The 22,578-nt window shown below is 43.4% G+C and overlaps 1 pseudogene; it reads right to left on the minus strand.

Moving 5' to 3' along the window:
* Nucleotides 1–204: 204 nt before the first annotated feature.
* LOC137374044 (U2 spliceosomal RNA) lies at nt 205–313 on the minus strand (annotated as a pseudogene).
* Nucleotides 314–22,578: the final 22,265 nt, after the last annotated feature.

Consider the following 22,578-nt stretch of genomic DNA (forward strand, 5'->3'; position numbering starts at 1 on the left):
TCCGGAACGTCACATCCACTGCTGAGGAAATCCTGCAGGCAGAGGACATCCATAGCTTGAAATCCACAGCAATCGAAGAGGATTTTCTTGATGAAGAAGGTGCGATCGACCGCTGCATCTCCTTCCTTGTCCTTCACGACCACCCGAACGGTGTTGCGCACTCCCTGGCCTGAAGCTCGAAGATTGGTTACAGCCATTTTACTCAAAGCCTACCCAGGATCAAAAGGCAATGATCATGGTCTCTTCTCTGCCAAGTAAGCACAGATAAGAACAGATACTACACTTGATCTTAGCCAAAAGGCCGAGAAGCGAGAACGTTTGAACTGCATGCCCTCAGTCAGTTGCCAATCTGAAACCACCAGGAAGTGGGAGGTGGCCAGCTGGAGTGAGCAGAATTCTGCTAACACTCTGATAAATCATGGTGAGGGAGTTTTGGGAATGCTGCACGAAGGAGGGGACAACCTAAGGCAGGGGAGGCCTAAACCTTCAATGCAGGCCCCAAAGAAGCATTCCTTTCCTCCTGTCACCACAGGGAGCTTCTCTAAGCCCCACAAGGAAAGTTTTTTTTTTAGTTTTAAAAGCATCTCTTTCCACTCGCCTGGCAAGAGAGCCACAATGGCTTTCCTGCTTAGACCGCTGATTAAAATAGTTGGGTCTCAATTGCAACATTGAAGTCTAATCTGCATATTTAAATAAGGTACCTAAGGGTGTCATTCCTGCCTGCCCAGAAGAGCAGGTTAAACTTAAAGACTGTGGAAAGGGAGTGGGTGTCGGCCAGTAAGTCTCCCTGGCAATTTTAACTACCAGCCTACCTAGTTTCTATCAGATGGGCAGGATTAGAATCGTCCCTATATGTCTCTCTCTTTCTTCCTTCTCTCTGTCTTACAGCCAGCCTCTCTCTCTCTGATGTAAAAAAAATACTCAAATAGATTTCCTGCCAAACCTTACCTGAAAAAGATTTTAAAGTTCATGCTCCATTCTGTTTTGAAATCATTTGGAAAAATTAACTATTTTTTACTGTTATGGCCTGAATAAAGGTTTTCGTCAAGTTGTTGCTCTGAGAGAATTGCATTGATTCATATGAGAGATTCTCCACACTACATATGCTCAGACTATAGTCAACTGGGATTTACAGGTGCAAGTTTCACACTTCTCTTCTGACAAAACGTCCACACCTAAAGCACTTAAATTAGCCTTTCTCTTTTCAGATGCTCATGGGACTGCTAAGTATTTGCAACACTCTCTAGTTTTGTTTCAAATTTTCAGTATTTAAAGTCTTATTGTGTTGCCATAAGGAAATAGGTGACAAATTCAAACTGCACCAACTTTTAAAACCTTGAATAATCTCCAACCCTAATATTTTACATATTTAAAGGTACAATGGTAGAATTTAATGATGCAATGTTCTGAAAATGGTGCTTGTTGCTTTCTGGCATGATTTCAGAAGATTGACAATGATGCCTTTATCAGAGCCAAGTTCAATCTGTCATCAAAACAATTACTTCAAGGTGTGGAAACAAAGTTATCCATAACATTTCAAAAATCACTGCTGAAACCAGCTAAGAATCACAGACAACTCTTGAAATATACCATATTTATCACTGCTGTACAAATCGGTATATTTTATGTTTGAACTGATCATCTGATGTACACCACAACTGCCTTCCGGCCTATATACTAACAAGGAAGGCCCATTTGTGAAGAAAATTGAATTATCTATGCTTTGGTTCATATCTAGGAATGTTCCTAGGGTACAAAGACATTTTTTAAAAACACCATCTTCTTTGTGTAGGCTTGATGGCACCCTGACCTAGCTGTATGTGCTGCTCCTCAATGGTGTGGGCTTCCTAAATTATCATGCAATGTATAGCATAGAACCAATTTCAGTGTCAGTTACTAAAAGCTACATTGGGATATACACTCTGGACCAAGTACTATCAACTAGTTTTCTTCCCCCCTGAAGTATTTTCTTTCACTTCCTATTTATGTTGTTGTTTAATTCACTGAAATTTCAGCATACACATGGCCATAAAATTCTCTAAACTTTGTGGTCAGATTGAAGTTATGTTACATTCATGATCTTGTATACTATACTGCTAAGCTTTAAATCTTGAAAGATCTTTATCTTCTGTAATTGGCAATGTTCCCACTGGGAACAGTTGGCGTCCGTTAAAAAAGGTTTGCTGTTTCTGTGGCGGGGAGAAATGCAGCTTGTATCACTGCATTTTTACATCGGCAGTGGGACGCTATTCCTTTTCCTTCCTGTAGTCTGTTCTGACCAGGGGACCACATGTGCTTAGTCAGGTTGCTATAAATAAATTTCTACAGGATTCAGCCTCTCAAAAACTAATAATGGTCGATGACACATGCTTCATGCTACTTAACAGAATTGTGCTTATGAGTCAACTCATGGAATTTGTGATTTAAAATAAAAAGTTGGGTGAGTTGGGTGAAACAAACTTGGCAAGGGGGATGGGAACTTGAGAGTAGATTCAGAAGGTAGAGAAGAAACATTGGAAATGGAAGGCATAAAATTAGTAAGCATGTTTGGAAGGCAGAGGAAACAAAGGCTAGAAAATAGACAACAAGGGAGTTTGGCAGTGCTAAATGGTATGTATTTCAATGCAAGAAGTCTAGGGAGTAAGGGAGATGAACTGAGAGCATAGATTGACACATGGGAGTATGCTATTATAGCTATTACTGAGACATGGCTGAAAGAAGGGCAGGAAGGGCAGCCCAACATTCCTGGTTACAGAGTTTTCAGATGAGATACAGGGATGAATTTTACCAGCCCCTCGATGCCGTGGGTCGCGGTGGGGGTAGGGGCCAGTAAAATTCTGTGGGGAGAGGCCTGCCTTGACTCTCAATGTCGACAAGAGCCCGCCACATATTACAGGCGGCGGCGGAAGGACCTTGGTGAGGCCCCCACCACTCCCTCGGCCGCCTGGCGCAGGCCCTTCATCTGTATATTTAAATCAACCTAAATGATATGTAAATAAACTTACCTGCAGGCAGAGGCCATCCCGCGCCAATTTTACGGCCGTCGTTTGTATCTCACATGCCTTCGGAACTTTGGAATTCCGAGGCAAGAACCTGGTGGGGAGGGGGGAGGAACAAAATTTACAGGGTGGGAGGGGTGGGGGAGGGGGAAACCAATTTTTATTGGCTGTGGGGATGGTGGGAAGGGGTTGAAGGGCAAAAGTTTGTAAGTTGGGGGGGAAAGTTAGGGTAGGGAACAATGTAAGCTTTGCAAATATGGGGTAGTGAGATGACCATGGGAGAGTTGGGGAAGGGCTTCCATATCATTACTATTTGTTAATAGTAACAAATACTGTACCTTTAAAAATTAAAATTACTTCTAAGGGCTTAAAGCCCTTTAAAGATGGTGTTGGTGCCTGCGCGGTGTCACCAGACACCGTTGCCAGCGATGCGACGGCCACCCCCTCTATGTCATTGGGGGCAGCCATTCCGCCCCCTCTATTTAAATCAGCCCCCGCGCGTAATATTGCAGGGGCTGTGCGGTGGCTCTTCCATGTCGGAAGGCAGCTGAGTTCAAAGTTCAAATAAAATCCAGCCACAGAGGGAGATAAAAAAGGAGGGGAGGGTGCTATATTGATTAAATAAATAATTATAGTTGTGAGGTAGGATGATATGGTAGAACGATCATGAAATGAGGCCATATGGGTTGAACTGAAGAATAATAAAGGGCAATCACACTGCTGGGAGTGCACTCTAGATCCCCAAACAGTCAGAGGGAGATAGAAGAGCAAAGATGTAGCCAAATCTCCGAGAAGTGCATAAACAGTTGGGCAGTAATAGTGGGGGATTTCAACTACCCTAATATTAACTGGGATAGAATTAGTGTGAAAGGCACAGAGGAAGCAGAATACTTAAAATGCATTTAGGAGAACTTTTTTAGCCAGTAAGTAGCAAGCCGAACAAGACAAGGTGCGGTTCTGGACTTAGATTTAGGGAATGACGCTGGGCTGGTGGAAGGGGTATCAGTTGGGGAGCACTTATGTGGGAGTGATCATAATTCAGTTGGATTTAGGGTAGTTATGGAAAAGGACAAAGATAGAACAGGAATAAAAGTTCTCAATCGGGGAAAAGCTAATTTTACTCAGTTGAGATGTGATTTAGCTAAAGTGGACTAGAAACAGTTACTTGAAGGTAAATCAGTGCCAGATTAGTGGGAGGAATTCAAGAAAGAGATAGTGAGGATTCAGAGCAAGTATGTTCCCTTGAAGATCAAGTGTGGGGCTAACAAATCCAGAGCCTCCAGATGTCAAGGAACTTAAAGGAGAGGATAAAGAAAAAAAAGGGAAGCTTATGACAGATACTGAGGGCTCAATACTGCAGAAAACATAGATGAGTATAAAAAGTGTGGGGATGAAATTAAAAAGGAAATTAGGAAAGCAAAGAGATGTCATGAAAAAATATTGGCAAGTAAAATAAAGGAGAACTCAAAGATATTTTATAAATACATAAAGAATAAGAGGATAACTAAAGAAAGAGTAGGTCCTATTAGGGAACATAAGGCTAACCTGTCTGTGGAGCTAGAGGATGTTGGTATGGTTCTTAACAATTCCTTTGCGTCTGTTTTCACAAAAGAGAGGGATGATACAGGCATTGAAATTAAGGAGGATAAATGTGAAATATTAGATGAAATTATTGTAGTGAGAGAGGAAGTATTAAGGGTTTTAACATCTTTGAAAGTGGATAAATCCCCAGGCCTGGATGAAATGTATCCTAGGCTGTCAAGGGAAGCAAGAGAAGAAATAGCAGAGGTTCTGACCATCATTTTCCAATCCTCTCTGGCTACCGGTGTGGTGCCAGAGGACTGGAGGGTAGCAAACTTTGTACCATTGTTTAAAAAGGGAGAAAGGATAGACCAAGTAATTACAGGCCAGTCAGTCTAACCTCGTGATGGGAAAATTATTAGAAAAAATTCTGAGGGACAAGATCAATCTTCATTCAGAAAGACACAGATTTGTTAAGGGAAAGTCGTGGCTGACTAACATGTTTGAATTTTTTGAGGAGGTAACAAGGAGAGTCAATGAGGGTAGTGTATTTGATGTAGTCTAAATGGATTTTAGCAAAGCTAAGGTTGAATAGACGATTTGCAGTTACTCCATGTGAATTGCTCTGAACGACGAGTCCTTACAGTTCTTCTAAGAACTCTTTGTTCAAGAAAACAACTGCTCTTTTCAGAGCAATTCACATGGTGTGACCATAAATTGTCTTACTCAACCTTACCGCTCTCACCATGAAAATCTTCAAACAACATTAGCAAAGCTTTTGATAAGGTCCCACATGGAAGGCTGGTCATTAAATTAAAAGCTCAGGGGATCCAAGACAAGGTGGCAAGTTGGATCCAAAATTGGCTCAGAGGCAGGAAGCAAAGTGTAATGGTCGATGTGTTTTTATGACTGAGTGGGACTACTTCCAGTGAGATTTCGCAGGGCTCAGTACTAAAGAACAAAGAACAGTACAGCACAGGAACAGGCCATTCAGCCCTCCAAGCCTGCGCCGATCATGAAGTCTATCTAAACTAAAACCTTCTGCACTTCCGGGATCTGTATCCCTCTATTCCCTTCCTATTCATGTATTTGTTAAGATGCCTCTTAAACGTCGCTATCGTACCTGCTTCCACCACCTCCCCCGGCAGCAAGTTCCAGGCACTCACCACCCTCTGTGTCAAAAACCTGCCTCGCACATCCCCTCTAAACTTTGTCTCTCGCACCTTAAACCTATGTCCCCTAGTAACTGACTCTTCCACCCTGGGAAAAAGCTTCCGACTATCCACTCTGTCCATGCCACTCCTAACTTTGTAAACCTCTATCATGTCGCCCCTCCACCTCCCTCGTTCCAGTGAAAACAATCCGAGTTTATCCAACCTCTCCTCATAGCTAATACCCTCCGGACCAAGCAACATCCTGGTAAACCTCTTCTGTGCTCGCTCCTAAGCCTCCACATCCTTCTGGTAGCGTGGCGACCAGAATTGCATGCAATATTCCAAGTGTGGCCTAACTAAGGTTCTGTACAGCTGCAGCATGACTTGCCAATTTTTATACTCTATGCCCCAACCGATGAAGGTAAGCATGCCGTATGCCTTCTTGACTACCTTATCCAGACGCGTTGCCACTTTCAGTGATCTGTGGACCTGTACGCCCAGATCTCTCTGCCTGTCAATACTCCTAAGGGTTCTGCCATTTACTGCATACTTCCCACCTGTATTAGATCTTCCAAAATGCATTCCCTCACATTTGTCCGGATTAAACTCCATCTGCCATTTCTCTGCCCAACTCTCCAACCGATCTATATCCTGCTGTATCCTCTGACACTCCTCATCACTATCCGCAACTCCACCAACCTTTGTGTCGTCCGCAAACTTACTAATCAGACCAGCTACACTTTCCTCCAAATCACTTATATATACTACAAACACAAAGGTCCCAACACTGATCCCTGCGGAATACCACTAGTCACAGTCCTCCATTCAGAAAAGCACTCTTCCACTGCTACCCTCTGTCTTCTATGACCGAGTCAGTTCTATTTATTTATTAATTTAGAGATACAGCACTGAAACAGGCCCTTCGGTCCACTGAGTCTCTGCTGACCATCAACCACCCATGTATACTAATCTTACATTAATCCCATATTCCTACCACATCCCCACCTTCCCTCAATTCCCCTACCATCGACCTATACTAGGGGCAATTTACAATGGCAAATTTACCTATCAACCTGCACGTCTTTGGCTGTGGGAGGAAACCGGAGCACCCGGCAACAGGGAGAACTTGCAAACTCCACACAGGCAGTACCCAGAATGAAAGCTGGGTCGCTGGATCTGTGAGGCTGCGGTGCTAGCCACTGCACCGCCCCTGAGTATCCATCTTGCCAGCTCACCTCTGATCCCTTGTGACTTCACCTTTGTACAGTCTGCCATGAGGGACCTTGTCAAAGGCTTTACTAAAGTCCATGTAGACAAAATCCACTGCCCTTCCTTAATCATCTTCGTCACTTCCTCAAAAAACTCAATCAATTTAGTGAGACACGACCTCCCCTTCATAAAACCATGCTGCCTCTCGCTAATAAGTCCATTTGTTTCCAAATGGGAGTAAATCCTGTCCCGAAGAATCCTCTCCAATAATTTCCCTACCACTGATGTAAGGCTCACCGGCCTGTAATTTCCTGGATTATCCTTGCTACCCTTCTTAAACAAAGGAACAACATTGGCTATTCTCCAGTCCTCTGGGACCTCACCTGTAGCCAATGAGGATACAAAGATTTCGGTCGAGGCACCAGCAATTTCCTCCTTTGCCTCCCTCAGTATTCTAGGGTAAATCCCTTGCTTTTTGTGGTTTCTATCAATGACTTGGACTTGAATGTACGGGTTATGAGTAAGAGGTTTGCAAATGGTACAAACATTGGCCATGTGGTTGAGAATGAAGAAGAAAGCTGTAGACTGCAGGAAGATATCAATCGACGAGTCAAGAGGGCAGAACAGTGGCAAAGGGAGTTCAATCCAGAGAAGTTGGGGAAGACTAACAAGGCAAGGGAATACACAATAAGTGGTACAATACCAAGTTTAGAGGAACAGAGTGACCTTGGAGTACATGTCCATAGATTCCTGAAAGTGGCTGGACAGGCAGATAAGATGGTCAAGAAGACATAAGGGATACTTGCCTTTATTAGCTGAGGCATAGAATATAGGAGCTGGGAGGTTATGCTGGAAATGTGTCAAACACTAGTTCGGCCAAAGCTAGAGTACAGCATGCAGTTCTGGTCACTGCACTATAGGGAAAGATGTGATTGCACTAGAGAGGGTACAGAGAAGATTTATAAGGATGTTGCATGGACTGGAAAATTTTAGTTATGAGGAAAGATTGGATAGAATTAGAATTAGAACATTACAGCGCAGTACAGGCCCTTCGGCCCTCGATGTTGCGCCGACCTGTGAAACCATCTGACCTACACTATTCCATTTTCATCCATATGTCTATCCAATGACCACTTAAATGCCCTTAAAGTTGGCGAGTCTACTACTGTTGCAGGCAGGGCGTTCCACGCCCCTACTACTCTCTGAGTAAAGAAACTACCTCTAACATCTGCCCTATATCTATCACCCCTCAACTTAAAGCTATGTCCCCTCGTGTTTGGATAGGTTAGGGTTGTTTTCTTTGGAACAGAGGAAGCTGAGGGGAAGCCTAATTGAATTGTATAAAATTATGAGAGGTCTAGATAGAGTGGCCTGAAAGGGTGGTAGAGGCAGAAATCCTCATAACAATATAAAAATACTTGGATATGCACATGAAGTACTGTAACCCACAAGGGTACAGACCAGGAGCTGGAAAGTGGGATTAGGGTGGATGGCAACTTGTTGGCCAGCGTGGACACGATGGGCTGAATGGCCTCCTTCCATGCTGTAAATTTCAATGATTCTATGATTTCAATGTTGTGGCCCAAAAGTTTGAAACCTTTCAAAGTTCAATCTCTGAGATACAGACAATAGTGAACAATCACAGAAAACGTCGCAAGCACTCAGCAGATTCATCAGGATCTGTGGAGAGAAGAGAATCACAAAATTCGGTTGCATAGCACAACGCCACACGTGCACACTTCTGGTCCGAGCCAAACAGCACACCATTTTGATGAAATCATTAGTACGGGCACCGAAATTGTGCAGAGTAGGCAAATGGTAATGTCAATCAACGTATAATGCTCATTTGACTCTAGCAGTGCCATTTTCAAAACAAAGAACAAAGAACAAAGAAAATTACAGCACAGGAACAGGCCCTTCGGCCCTCCAAGCCTGCGCCGATCCAGATCCTCTATCTAAACATGTCGCCTATTTTCTAAGGGTCTGTATCTCTTTGCTTCCTGCCCATTCATGTATCTGTCTAGATATATCTTAAAAGACGCTATCGTGCCCGCGTCTACCACCTCTGCTGGCAACGCGTTCCAGGCACCCACCACCCTCTGCATAAAGAACTTTCCACGCATATCCCCCCTAAACTTTTCCCCTCTCACTTTGAACTCGTGACCCCTAGTAACTGAATCCCCCACTCTGGGGAAAAAGCTTCTTGCTATCCACCCTGTCTATACCTCTCATGATTTTGTACACCTCAATCAGGTCCCCCCTCAACCTCCATCTTTCTAATGAAAATAATCCTAATCTACTCAACCTCTCTTCATAGCTAGCGCCCTCCATACCAGGCAGCATCCTGGTGAACCTCCTCTGCACCATCTCCAAAGCATCTACATCCTTTTGGTAATGTGGCGACCAGAACTGCACGCAGTATTCCAAATGTGGCCGAACCAAAGTCCTATACAACTGTAACATGACCTGCCAACTCTTGTACTCAATACGCCGTCCGATGAAGGAAAGCATGCCATATGCCTTCTTGACCACTCTATTGACCTGCGTTGCCACCTTCAGGGAACAATGGACCTGAACACCCAAATCTCTCTGTACATCAATTTTCCCCAGGACTTTTCCATTTACTGTATAGTTCACTCTTGAATTGGATCTTCCAAAATGCATCACCTCGCATTTACCCTGATTGAACTCCATCTGCCATTTCTCTGCCCAACTCTCCAATCTATCTATATTCTGCTGCATTCTCTGACAGTCCCCTTCACTATTTGCTACTCCACCAATCTTAGTGTCGTCTGCAAACTTGCTAATCAGACCACCTATACTTTCCTCCAAATCATTTATGTATATCACAAACAGCAGTGGTCCCAGCACGGATCCCTGTGGAACACCACTGGTCACACGTCTCCATTTTGAGAAACTCCCTTCCACTGCTACTTTCTGTCTCCTGTTGCCCAGCCAGTTCTTTATCCATCTAGCTAGTACACCCTGGACCCCATGCGACTTCACTTTCTCCATCAGCCTACCATGGGGAACCTTGTCAAACGCCTTACTGAAGTCCATGTATATGACATCTACAGCCCTTCCCTCATCAATCAACTTTGTCACTTCCTCAAAGAATTCTATTAAGTTGGTAAGACATGACCTTCCCTGCACAAAACCATGTTGCCTATCACTGATAAGCCCATTTTCTTCCAAATGGGAATAGATCCTATCCCTCAGTATCTTCTCCAACAGCTTCCCTACCACTGATGTCAGGCTCACCGGTCTATAATTACCTGGATTATCTCTGCTACCCTTCTTAAACAAGGGGACAACATTAGCAATTCTCCAGTCCTCCGGGACCTCACCCGTGTTTAAGGATGCTGCAAAGATATCTGTTAAGGCCCCAGCTATTTCCTCTCTCGCTTCCCACAGTAACCTGGGATAGATCCCATCCGGACCTGGGGACTTGTCCACCTTAATGCCTTTTAGAATACCCAACACTTCCTCCCTCCTTATGCCGACTTGACCTAGCGTAATCAAACATCTGTCCCTAACCTCAACATCCGTCATGTCCCTCTCCTTGGTGAATACCAATGCAAAGTACTCGTTTAGAATCTCACCCATTTTCTCTGACTCCACGCATAACTTTCCTCCTTTGTCCTTGAGTGGGCCAATCCTTTCTCTAGTTATAGTGCTCCTTATATATGAATAAAAGGCTTTGGGATTTTCCTTAACCCTGTTTGCTAAAGATATTTCATGACCCCTTTTAGCCCTCTTAATTCCTCATTTCAGATTGGTCCTACATTCCCTATATTCTTTCAAAGCTTCGTCTTTCTTCAGCCTCCTAGACCTTATGTATGCTTCCTTTTTCCTCTTAGCTAGTCTCACAATTTCACCTGTCATCCATGGTTCCCTAATCTTGCCATTTCTATCCCTCATTTTCACAGGAACATGTCTCTCCTGCACGCTAATCAACCTCTCTTTAAAAGCCTCCCACATATCAAATGTGGATTTACCTTCAAACAGCTGCTCCCAATCTACATTCCCCAGCTCCTGCCGAATTTTGGTATAGTTGGCCTTCCCCCAATTTAGCACTCTTCCTTTAGGACCACTCTCGTCTTTGTCCATGAGTATTCTAAAACTTACGGAATTGTGATCACTATTCCCAAAGTAGTCCCCTACTGAAACTTCAACCACCTGGCCGGGCTCATTCCCCAACACCAGGTCCAGTATGGCCCCTTCCCTTTTCGACTTGAATGTTCCGGCTATTGCCCTCTCTTAAACACGCACAGCTGAGCATGCAACAACAGGAAGGACCACCAGTGATGTTTAATGGGATCGCTGACCACTTTCAGCTTAGTTGTGATTGATTAGTAGAAGTGTTTGGCAGTTTGTACTGCTACTTAAAGTTGGTGAAGTTTACAGGGAATGGTATGGACGTGGTGAAGGTTTTGTTTCTTACTTGAAGGGTTCTGCTCAGACCTCTTGCTCCCAGTCATGGGTGCTGTAGTTTGTATCCCCTATCCTGCAGGATAACAGGAAGAATAAGCAGAATTGACACACAGTAGGGTAAGCTCCTTGAAGAGGGAGGAAGAGGAGGGGGAGATGGGCTCTCAGCCAAAGGCTACATCCAGACAGGGAGCAATTCTCCTATTTCAACCTCAGTGAGTAACAGTGTGTGTGACGTCTCAGTTTCACTAAGGAGGTGTTCATTGAAATCTGCCACCTCTTGCAAGCAAACTTGCAACTTCACAGCACGGCGAGGACGACATTGCCAGTAGCTGTAAAGGTGACCGTGGCCTTGAACTTCTTCGTCTCAGGCTCCCTCCAGGCTGGAGCAAGCAGCATCTCCAACATCTTTGGAGTACACCATCCATTGTTGTATAAGCAAGGTCACTAATGTTCTGCATGCAAAGAGAGGGGAATGCATTGCATTCCCTTTAACCAGAGAGAGGTATGCAGAGCGAGCATGCAGTTTCATGAGGACAGCAGACATCCCCATGATGCCATTGACTACATACATGTCACTTTGCAGGCGTAGCATCTCAATGTAGAGACATACTGCAATTGCAAAGTCTTTTACTCCCTCAAGGTCCAGCTTGTGTGCAGCCTTACACAGCATATCATGTAGGTCTCACAAACAACAATGTGACAATGATCAGATAATCTCATTTTTTAATGATGTTGAATGAGATAAATATTGACCCACCCCACGCCCTTTCAAAGAGCACCATGGGTATCTTTCAGAGACAGGGCCTCAGTTTGACATTGCATCTGAAAGACAGAACAGCTCTCCCTCAGTACTGCAGTGGTGTATCAGCCAGATTTTTGTGCTCAAGTCTCTAGTGTGGGACGTGAATGCACAACCTTCTGAGTCAGAGGCAAGGATACTACCAATTGAGCCACAGTTGATACTGTGAAGAAGAGGATTTCTTCACACTTGCCTCTAATCACTGCCAACCCTTATGCTACACGACATGATTGTTGTCAACTAAGAATTGGGGAAATAATGCAAGAAAAATTATGACTCCAATATTTTCATAAAATCTTACATTTTCTTCCCATAGGGAAAAGCAATGTAAATGTAACATTTGGCACTATTATTTTAAATAAAATATTTTTTCCCAAAACAAGTGACAAGTTAAATCTGCAGTATTTGTTCATCATTAAATGAATAAACATGGGGTCTTAGTCACTTGTTCCAATGGTGATGGATTGACAACAGTTGCACGATTACACAAGGATACTTATTCTGATTCAACATGTTGTGAGTTCCTCATGCTGGTGGGAAAATGTTTCTGATCGCTGTTGCTTGCCAGTTACCTTTGTAAGACTGCCAGTAAAAATATTGGATAAAAACAAATAGGCTTAGAAATTGGATCATAACCAAATTGGGGTTCAACCCCGCTGCAGCGCACACTGCACGTGCCTAATGAGGCAGTAGCAGGGCCATGCAGAATTGGTCCACTGGCTCATTTATTTACTAGCGGTGAACTGCAGGCGCCAAACACGGCTCTGAGACCCCACTCCGGAAGAATGAAAATCAGGCGGCTCAGACTCTGATTAAGGCAATAAGATGAGTCTAGGGGTTGGGGGTGTGTTGGGGGTTGTGGTGGGGTTCGTTGAATGGTATTTGGCAGCAGCCGGGATCATATGTGGACCCAGGAGGAGCATTGCTGCTCCTGTCGGGTTCACAATAAGGCAAGTTAAAAAAAAATATATATTTTGGGGTCCCTTAAAGGACCACTGGCTTAGCTGCCAAGCACCTGAGAACGTCTCAACATTAAGATGCATCCTGTGGTCAGTCGCTGATGATGTTTGGACAGGGGGTCCTCAAACAAGTGTTAAGCTACGTATTTGTATATGCAAATGACCCAACCCATGTTTCAGGAGTGGAACCAGCACACCTCTGCAGGAGCCTTTACCAATATGGAGGACAGTGCACTTCTGATACAGAACGTGCATGCAAACATATTGGTGCTTAGGTGCCCGTTTTACATCTGAAAATGGTGCGATGCTAATGAATTTCTTGCTATGTTGTGTAAATGGATAAATAATTAAACCTCACAGCCCTACAGCTGCATGTTTGCATGGTATGGAAAAGAATTCTAACATCGGATAAATTTTCCTAGTCCCCACTTTGAATAAAGTTGGCAAGTTCAAAGTACGTCTTCCTCCTTTAGTTCAGTATTTTCTCATTAGATCTGCAACAACTTAAAAGGGGCAAACAATTTTTTTGGATGGTGCTTACAGATACGGTGACAGCAGCCGTGAAAAATGTCTGGGAACTGTTCTGGCAGCAGAAAAGCACCTGCCTTTGAGAAAGAGATAGTTGACATTTTCTGCAGCAGGATTTACTCCTCTTTCCCCACCATAGCAGTCAGGTGAGCCAATGGGTGAGTCAGAGAGGCTGGCGGGGCAGTGATTGATCAAGACAATCTCATAGTTATGTCAGGCAAAAAGATTACCTCCATGAACTGTTCCCTCTTAATACATTCTTTCTTTTGGAAATTAGTTCAGATTCTCCACGGTTGTCCACAGGCTGTAATGTACAATCCCAGTAACTCCCTGGGTTGCAAATCTCGTCGCAAAAGGTGACACAGATCTGTGACCGCCTCCCTGGAGCAGCGCTACCTTCTTTGTAACTTGGGACTATACAAACTATTGCAAGGATAAATAGCTCTCCTCCTCTTCTGTGGTCTTCCTGCAGCTGCAACTCCATCCGCCTTCCACTTGTTGCAATTACTCTTCTTCCTTGAACCAAAATCAAATGTTCAGAAGGATTCCCGTGTACAGAAACAAGGGGTTGCCAGTGGACGGTTAATATTCCTGAAAGTTGTCCAGTTTTACAAGCAAAAATTAGCAATTCTGCACCAAAAGCAACTGGAAAAAGAACTCTTAGCATTCAGGTTCTGTATTTCTTGTTTCCTGTGATGGATATGGTCAGAGATTTATGTTTCAAGAGGCTAATAAGATGCTGAAAGAGGAGCTGATTTTTTAAGTGGGCACTCTAGATGTGTATGCGCTATAAATTATTACTTTGTTCCATAATATTTGCCTGATATTTTTCGACAGTAAATGAATTTAATTTTGTAACAATTGTATTAGAATCCCCACCACTTAAGCCAGTTACATATAAATCAGGCAATCATTTCAATCAGCCACAAAGCACTAACTATTCTTCATTTCCACTATAGTTAGTTACAAAGTTGCCGCTCTGTGTATTTTCGGTAGAAATGGGCATTTAATCAATAGTTGACTGCGACAATAAATATGTTTCTTGGATAATTGCTACAAATCATTGGTGTTGACTGTGATTTATTAATGATATTGTTTGATGAATTTATCGAGTGTTTGAGAGTGTTCAATTTCACTCCTCTAAGATCTCTTTCCCGTCTTCTTACTCTGAATCCTCGTCAACTGGCTCATTCGTCCCCTCCTCTCCAATATTGCCTCTAATTTCTCTTTGCTGTGTACAGACTGTTTGTAGCACTGCGTGGACCCTTTAATATTGCTGCGTGGCTGTGCATGGGCACATCTTAAAGGGAACGTTGGTTGTGCATGTTCTGTTCCCTGCGCATTACGTTCCAGAGTGCTGCACGGCCACGTACCCACACAGTTTAGAGGGAACATTGCTTCTTTCCCCGTACAGCTGTGACTTCCTTCCCTCTGAGAATCATTCCCCATGCCAATTATTCCTCCGTGGTCTAAATCCCAGTAAATCTGCAGTCATCTCAGTTGCCAGACACCATGAGGTTGTTGCTGGGCCTGTATAGTGCCCCTGCTGCAAAGCACAAATGTGTGGGCCTCAGGCGAGAACACTGGGATTTCCCCACATTCTAATACTCACTGTCATGCATTTCTACTTTGAGTTGCCCAACATGTAAAGTGGACAAATCAAGTTTGCATCAATGAACCTACTATAAGGGGTGGGGACTGTAGTAATTTCAGCCTGTGAAAGGCCAGTTTAGTGCATGATACAATTAATATATTATGTTAATGCTATACTCCCAGGGGAACTAAGCTCACAGGAAGTGCAGATGGGAGCCCTATCTCCAAGGCATGCTCCCTGTGAGTGTAGCTGACTTACTGGGAACACAGAATAGCAGAATGACCTTTATAGTGTGAATCCTGCATGAAGTAATACATCACAATTGGAGTTAAGTTTTAGAAACAGATTACATTTTGGTTCTGAAAGATGGTTTGCAATTTTACTTTAAAAAATGCCATCAAGCTGTTTGAGTGGAAAAATACTTGATTAATCCAAACAACTGGGGGGTTATTTTAGCCAAAGGGTAAAAACTGGTGCTAAGTAGGTGCAATGCGAATAAGACTAGCCTGTTTGAAAGTCTGGATTTAGTGCACACTTTTGGTCCTAACCTAATTCCTGATTGGCATAAATGAACTTGCCTGGAGGGGCTAAATGGCCCCCTGCAGGTTTAGCACTCAATTGCTGATTAGACACAATTGTTGTGGAGCAGTATATATGGGCTCCTTGAACTCACTTCCACTGAATGTGTGGACTGCTTTGACTGGAACAAACAGCTGTTGTGTCTTGGCTCAGGGAGAGCACGCACAGGTTCTCAGATGTAGCAGTGGAGGTCCTGGTGGAGGAGGTCTAGAGGAGGAGGGATGTCCTTTATCCTCAGAGGATAAGAATGCTCTCCTTGCCATTCTGTCCCTTTCTCCTGCAGCAATTGGTGTTGTTCTGCCTGGCCTCTGTCTTCCTCCCATTCCTTGTCCAGACAAAAGAGCTAGCAAGATGCCCATGACCAAGCAGTCCTCTTCTCCTGGTGACTCCTATAAAGTGTCCAATAGGATGTAGTGGCACAGCATTTATTCTTTTTATGTGAAGTCCTCAGAGAATTTCTGGAATAAATGTTGCTCAAGTATCGGTGAAGCCTTGACAAAGTGTCCCAGAAAGTCTCCTGTCTGTTTCAGAAGTCCTGTTCACAGCAGTAATAAGCAGTACCCCTTTAAGTGGTCAGTATCCCTTAGAGTTGCGCATGAAATTGATGTCAATACCATGTTTACTCCCAACAGCTTGTTGTTTTGTTGTTGTTAGGAGAGGGTGTTAGTTGAAGCACTGGCCATACAGTGTCCTTAATGAGGGCCGGAAGTCATCTTAATTGGCAATCAGCAGTTTAACAGGCCTCTGGGAAGCTGTTCCTAGCACTGGCTTCAACTCCTTTATAAAGATGTAATCTTGCACCTAAAGTAGGTTCAACAGGCGTTCAGCTTAAGATTCCATCTTGGACACCTCTTTATCATTTTATGGCCAAAAGTATTCGACGGAAATCGCCCTAACTTCAGCACAAACCTTGCAGCAATGCTGCAATTGGGTAGAAATGGCTATGCAGATGCTTGAAGTAGTGCCCTGACTCTCTATTCCAGCACCCAGCTGCATTCTGAACATCCCTGATCTTTTTGCCTTTACTAGATTTTTTTTTAAAATTACATAGCCATTTTTGCAAAGGATGCATCAGAACTGATGAAAGGTCATTGACCTGAAACGTTAACTGTTTCTCTCGACAGATGCCGCCAGACCTGCTGAGTATTTCCAGCATTTTCTGTTTTTATATCAAAATGGCATCAGTGCTAACCCGATGCTTCTTAATAAACAAGAAAGTTTTGGGGTTTTCCCTACACTCAGGAATATGGCTAAACAATATTTTCATTTTTATTTGAATGATATGGTAGACTGAAGCAAGGACAGTAAGATATGGAATGTGGGACAATACAACATTAGCAAGGACAGTGGATGGGAAAACAGAATAAAAAGACAATTCTGGAAAAATAATTTTTCTTTTATTCTTTCATGGGATGTGGCCATCGCTGGCAAGGCCAGCATTTTGCCCCATCCCTAATTACCTTTGAACTGAGTGGCTTGCTAGGCCATCTAAGAGTCAATTACATTGCTGTGGGTTTGGAGTCACATGTAGGTTAGACCAGGTGAGGAGAGCCGATTTCCTTCCCTCGAGGACATTAGTGAACCAGATGGGTTTTTACAACAATTGATGATATTTTCATGGCACCATTACTAAGAGTAGCTTTCAATTCCAGCTTTTTATTCTTATTATTTTTTAATTTATTCATTGAATTAATTGAATTGACACTGAGCGAGACCGGCAGAGTTTCAAAGAACAGCGGCAGCGGGAAGGAGGGAGACTGAGTGAGACCAGCAGAGTTTAAAAGTGCAGTGGCAGCGGGAAGGAGCAAGACGGAGTGAGACCGGCAGAGTTTAAAAGTGCAGCGGCAGCTGGAAGGAGCGAGACTGAGTGAGACCGGCAGAGTTTAAAAGTGTAGCGGCAGCGCGCCAGAGTTTTGAAAAAAAAAGCCAACAGTGATGTTACAGGAGAGCTGTAAGGTGATTGGTTGGTGAGTCACTGCTGTTAGGGAATAGCTCTAAATAGCTGGGTAAGTATATCAGGTAAGAAAAAAAAGGGGAAAGTTTTTTTTTGTTGAAAAAAAAACCTCTGGTGATAAAGGTGAGTACTACTAAAGTGTTTTTTTTAAATTCAGTGTAGCTTAATAAGGACTTTAGATTGTAGTGGGTAGAACAAGGCCCCGAGTGTAATTAGTATTTTTTAATTAATTGAGTAACTAATTAATCTAAGGGTAAGTCATGACAGGAGAGCTCAGCCCCGTGATATGCTCCTCCTGCGCTATGTGGGAAATCAGGGACACTTCCAGTGTCCCTGATGACCATGTGTGCAGGAAGTGTATCCATCTGCCGCTACTGGCTACCCGCATTATGGAGCTGGAGTTGCGGGTGGATTCACTGTGGAGCATCCGCGATGCTGAGGACGTCGTGGATAGCACGTTTAGTGAGGTGGTCACACCGCAGGTAATGGCTGCACAGGCAGAAAAGGGATGGGTGACCACCAGACGGAATAGTAGGCACAGGCAGGTAGTGCAGGAGTCCCATGTGGCCATCCCCCTCTCAAACAGATATACCACTTTGGATACTGTTGTGGGGGATGACCTCCCAGGGGAAAGCAGCAGCAGCCAAGTTTGTGGCACCACGGAGGGCTCTGCTGCACAGCAGGGGAGGAAAAGGGTTGGAAGAACTATAATGATAGGGGATTCTATCGTAAGGGATGCAGATAGGCGTAGTCTGTAGTCCAGTGGCATTACCACTATGCCACCATCTCCCCGAGAACTGAACATCGAGCAATGACTCAAGTTAAGAGAAGAACCAGAGTCAAAGTGATTGAAACATCAATGCTGCGAAAAGGGCAGGAAAGTGAATCAGGGACATAGAGAAACAGGTTCAGACAGGAGAACTAAAGTTGGAAAATATTCAAAAGGTTTAATAAAGGAAAATTAATCAGCAGTAAGGCCCAATGATTTGTTTTTTTTAAAGAATGAACAGTATCTTCAGCTGTGAAACCCCTTCGACAATGGTTCCTTTTAATCTTTGGAGATTACATTACTCAAAGGCTTTATAAAAATTGTGATAAAAATGTGGTACCAGTTTGTTTGTAAACAGTTGGAATTTATACAGATCTGAGTCATATTTAAACAGCATTTTTTGTTAGGAAAAAATTGGAACTAGAGATAAACTTAATTCACATTTATATTATCCAGCTGCCCTACAATATAACAGAAGCACCAGTGTTGGTTCAACCTGCCTGTAGAGCCCAACAATGTAATTTATGCATTTGTATTGCTAGCCTTCCTCAAAAAACACACGGGAGGATCTGTGAACAGAAAACTAAAGTTGCTGTTCCGACCAGGTGAGAAAGAGGTCTAGGAGTTCCCTTTCAGCCTTCGCCCGGTCTTACTGTAACAGGGTTTAATTTTAAACACACTGTGTTTTGAGCTCCCCCTTGGTGAATCCTTGTTCACCACTTTCCAATTATAAGACAAATAAATGAGCACAAACAGGCTTTCTTATACTTAAAGAAGAAAAGTGAAATTTATTTAAACTTAAACTCTAATTTGGTTAATGCCTACAGATACACGCCACGCCCCACGCTAGCATGCATACGCGATACGCACATGCAAACAGAGACAGAAAAGAGCAGAAGAAAAATAATGAAGAGGTTTGAGGCAATCTCTGAAGAGGGGATTTTGTTACTGTGCTTCGAGCTTGCTGTAATCCTTGCTTGTAGGTAGATCTTGCTTTTCTTTGGGGCCCAGTACTCTTCTTAAACCTTGTTCACTGTAGGAGGCTTTTCTCTCTTGGGCCATCTTAGCAGTCAACCTGGAATGCGTGCTCCTCCACCTTCATCCTCTGGTAATCAAAAGTCCATTGTGTATTGAATGTGTCAGGGCATGGTCTTTTGTCCCTTTTAAGCACTGTCTGTACATATGCAAATAGCTTTCCAGTCAAGGGTCTGGTGTGTGTTTTTTTTAAAGCAAGTTCTTTCTTTACTCCAGTGGCAGTTTAAAAATCAATGTTTATGTGGTGAAATTAATGTGACTCATTCTTGGCAGGTGGGGGCCTGCATGACAGTTGCAATCACAACTTTTCAACAACTGCATGAGTACAAACATTAAATGTCCCCATTAGAATGTTTTTGGTTTGAATGATAAAGTCATTAATGCAACTAGGTAGTAATTGCAGCACAGAAAGGTGGCCATGTGTCTCATCAAAGCTGTGCCAATGAATGCACCTGCAGATGCATAACTGTTCTAATGTCCAAATTCGTTTCAAAATAACATTCATTTGCTTAGTACATGAATCAGGAATGAAATCTTTGCACTGTTAACAGGGATTTACACCAGATCTCACTTTCTGACAATATTTGTCGCATGATTAGTTGCATGTGTCAGATAAGCTATCTGTGAGATACTGAGGAGAGGGGAGAAAAATCAGAGGCCAAACCAAGACATACTGTTCTAATGCAGTCCTAATAGTTGGTAGAAAAGAGATCCAGAAACATCTTTGCACCCTATATTTTCCTTCATGAATAGTGCATGGAATAAGGAGCCTAAAATGAATAAGGAAATAGATTACAAGACTGGGAAAAAATCACAAAAACAACTTCAGAACTGTGTTTCAATGCACAGAGGTCACAAAATCTGTTCTGTACAGTAATCTAGATACAACAAAGTGAAATCCTCATCGCATGCTTCAAAACATTACCTTCTAATTCCCTAATGTACCTCAACCTATTCCCAAAAGCCACAAACCCAGTCTCATCCTCATCCTGTTTACAATACCGGTGTGTGTAGAGTCTGAAAATAGGAACCCATACGGCAAAATTTGGCAGCAGTTGAAGCTATTTACTTTGGCAAAGCTAAAGCTTAGAGAGGATATGATTTGAGATTTTTTAAATGAAGGGAGTAGATTCAGTCCAATTAGATAAGTTACTTTAATAGATAAGGATGATAGAACTAGAGGTCATCCTGATTAAATCTGTGGGTAAAGAGTTAGGTTAGGTGCCAGAAAACCTTTTTTTTTGCAAAGAGTCTTTGGCCTCCGGAAGGAAGTTCTGAGACATGTGGGCCCCGATATTTACTCGGGGCCTTTAAGAGTGCAGGAGGTGGGGGAGGGGTGGGATAGTGGTTTCGGGACAATTTCCAAACAGGAAACCCGGAAGTAAGGGCTTCCTGGACATCCTGCAGGATTTAGCTGCAGGACATCAGTTATATTTGTTCAGTAGCTTTCCCTCGAGGATTGACAGGTTGGCTGCCTGCCGAGTGGAAAAGCAGCCGAGGGAATGCCAGGTAAGTGATGGGGAGAGTCGGAGATTGGGGTGGGGGTGGGTCACAGATCGGAGGTGTGGGGGGCGGGGGTCAGAGATCATGGTGGGAGGAGGTTATTGATCACGGGGAGGTACAGAGGTAAGTTTGTTGGGCCTAAAGGAAACACTCTTGCTCCTTTTAGCCTACAAGTAGTGCTATAAGTGTGCTTAGCTTATGGATATGGCCCTTCCCGCCTCCTTTTACCTGCTGGGATTCCTCAGCTCCAGGAAACATGGCCAACATTAGTTAAAATTTTAAAAACCTGTTAAAATAGAAGTGCACAGCTTCCTTAAAAGATTTTAGTGAAATATCGTGACAGCAGTTTGGTCACCGCACCCCCATAGTGTTTTATTTTCCTTATGCTTTCTATGACTTCAGAAATCAAGGCACTAACCACGCATCAGGGGTCATTTAACACTTAAATAGTGGGTTCCTTCATTGAGAGTAGTAGCATGACATTATATTGCAAGAGAACATCCGTACATGTCTGGTCTGTTTGGTGATCAGCAGCAGACTGAGAGTGAGACTCAGTCACATGGTATGTTACATCATTTCCTCTCTAGCAAGGTGTCCTGAAAATGTAACCACACCCCCTTAAAGGTGTACTACAACAGCCCCCTTTTTTGAACTAAAAAACTCCCCCTTATAATTAAACATAACTATTTACATTGTAAGAAAAATGTGTCTATCGATTGCAGAATGATGAGCTAGAAGACTCATAAAGGTTAAACATCTCTAAATCTTGTGCCGATTGGCGCTCACACTCTGACTTAGTAACAGTAATGTTGATTTGCGGTTGTTGGATCTCTGCAGTGATCCGTGGGAGTAGTATGCTTGGATGTCGCACAAAATGTTGTCTTGAATCTTGTCCTAGATGCAATGGAGTTACCTGGGTGTTGAGAATGAGGTACTCCTCTGATTTCCCCTCTGTTTCTTCTCACAGTTGCTCTACTGGGTGTAGTGTGCTTGTATGACCTAGGCTCTGGACAGAGTCATGTTACTTCAGCTCACTGCCACGTACCTTCCGTAGGAAGCTGAACTCTTATTTACTGTCCTATCCTTAGACCTGGCAATTCGTTACATGCTTTCTTGTCATGCATATCTTTCATCCTGCCCTGTTTTTCCAAAAATGCCTCTCTCACTTCTGGAATGGTTGAGTGAATGGAAGTGAGATCTGCCAAATAATAGTTCTGCTGGTGAAGGTATCATTGCGCTCAGAGGCGTGGCTCTGAGGTGAAACATAGCAACGTGTAGATGCTGCTTGCTTTTCCCACACTTCTAAATTCGTGATTTTACTGTACAAACCATTCTCTCAGCCATGTCTTTGGATCTTGGGTAGTGCAGAGATAATGTCATGTGGTCAATTCCCCACTTTTCGCACATGTACCTGAATGGCTTCCCCATGAACTGAGATTCATTGCCCAACATGATCTCCCTGGGTGCTCCAAATAGGCTGGAAATGGCACTTACTGTTTCGGCGACCGTTGTGCTTGACAAATTGTGCAATTGACGGATGA

Source organism: Heterodontus francisci, chromosome 9, assembly GCF_036365525.1.
Source record: "Heterodontus francisci isolate sHetFra1 chromosome 9, sHetFra1.hap1, whole genome shotgun sequence".
Lineage (NCBI taxonomy): Eukaryota > Metazoa > Chordata > Chondrichthyes > Heterodontiformes > Heterodontidae > Heterodontus > Heterodontus francisci.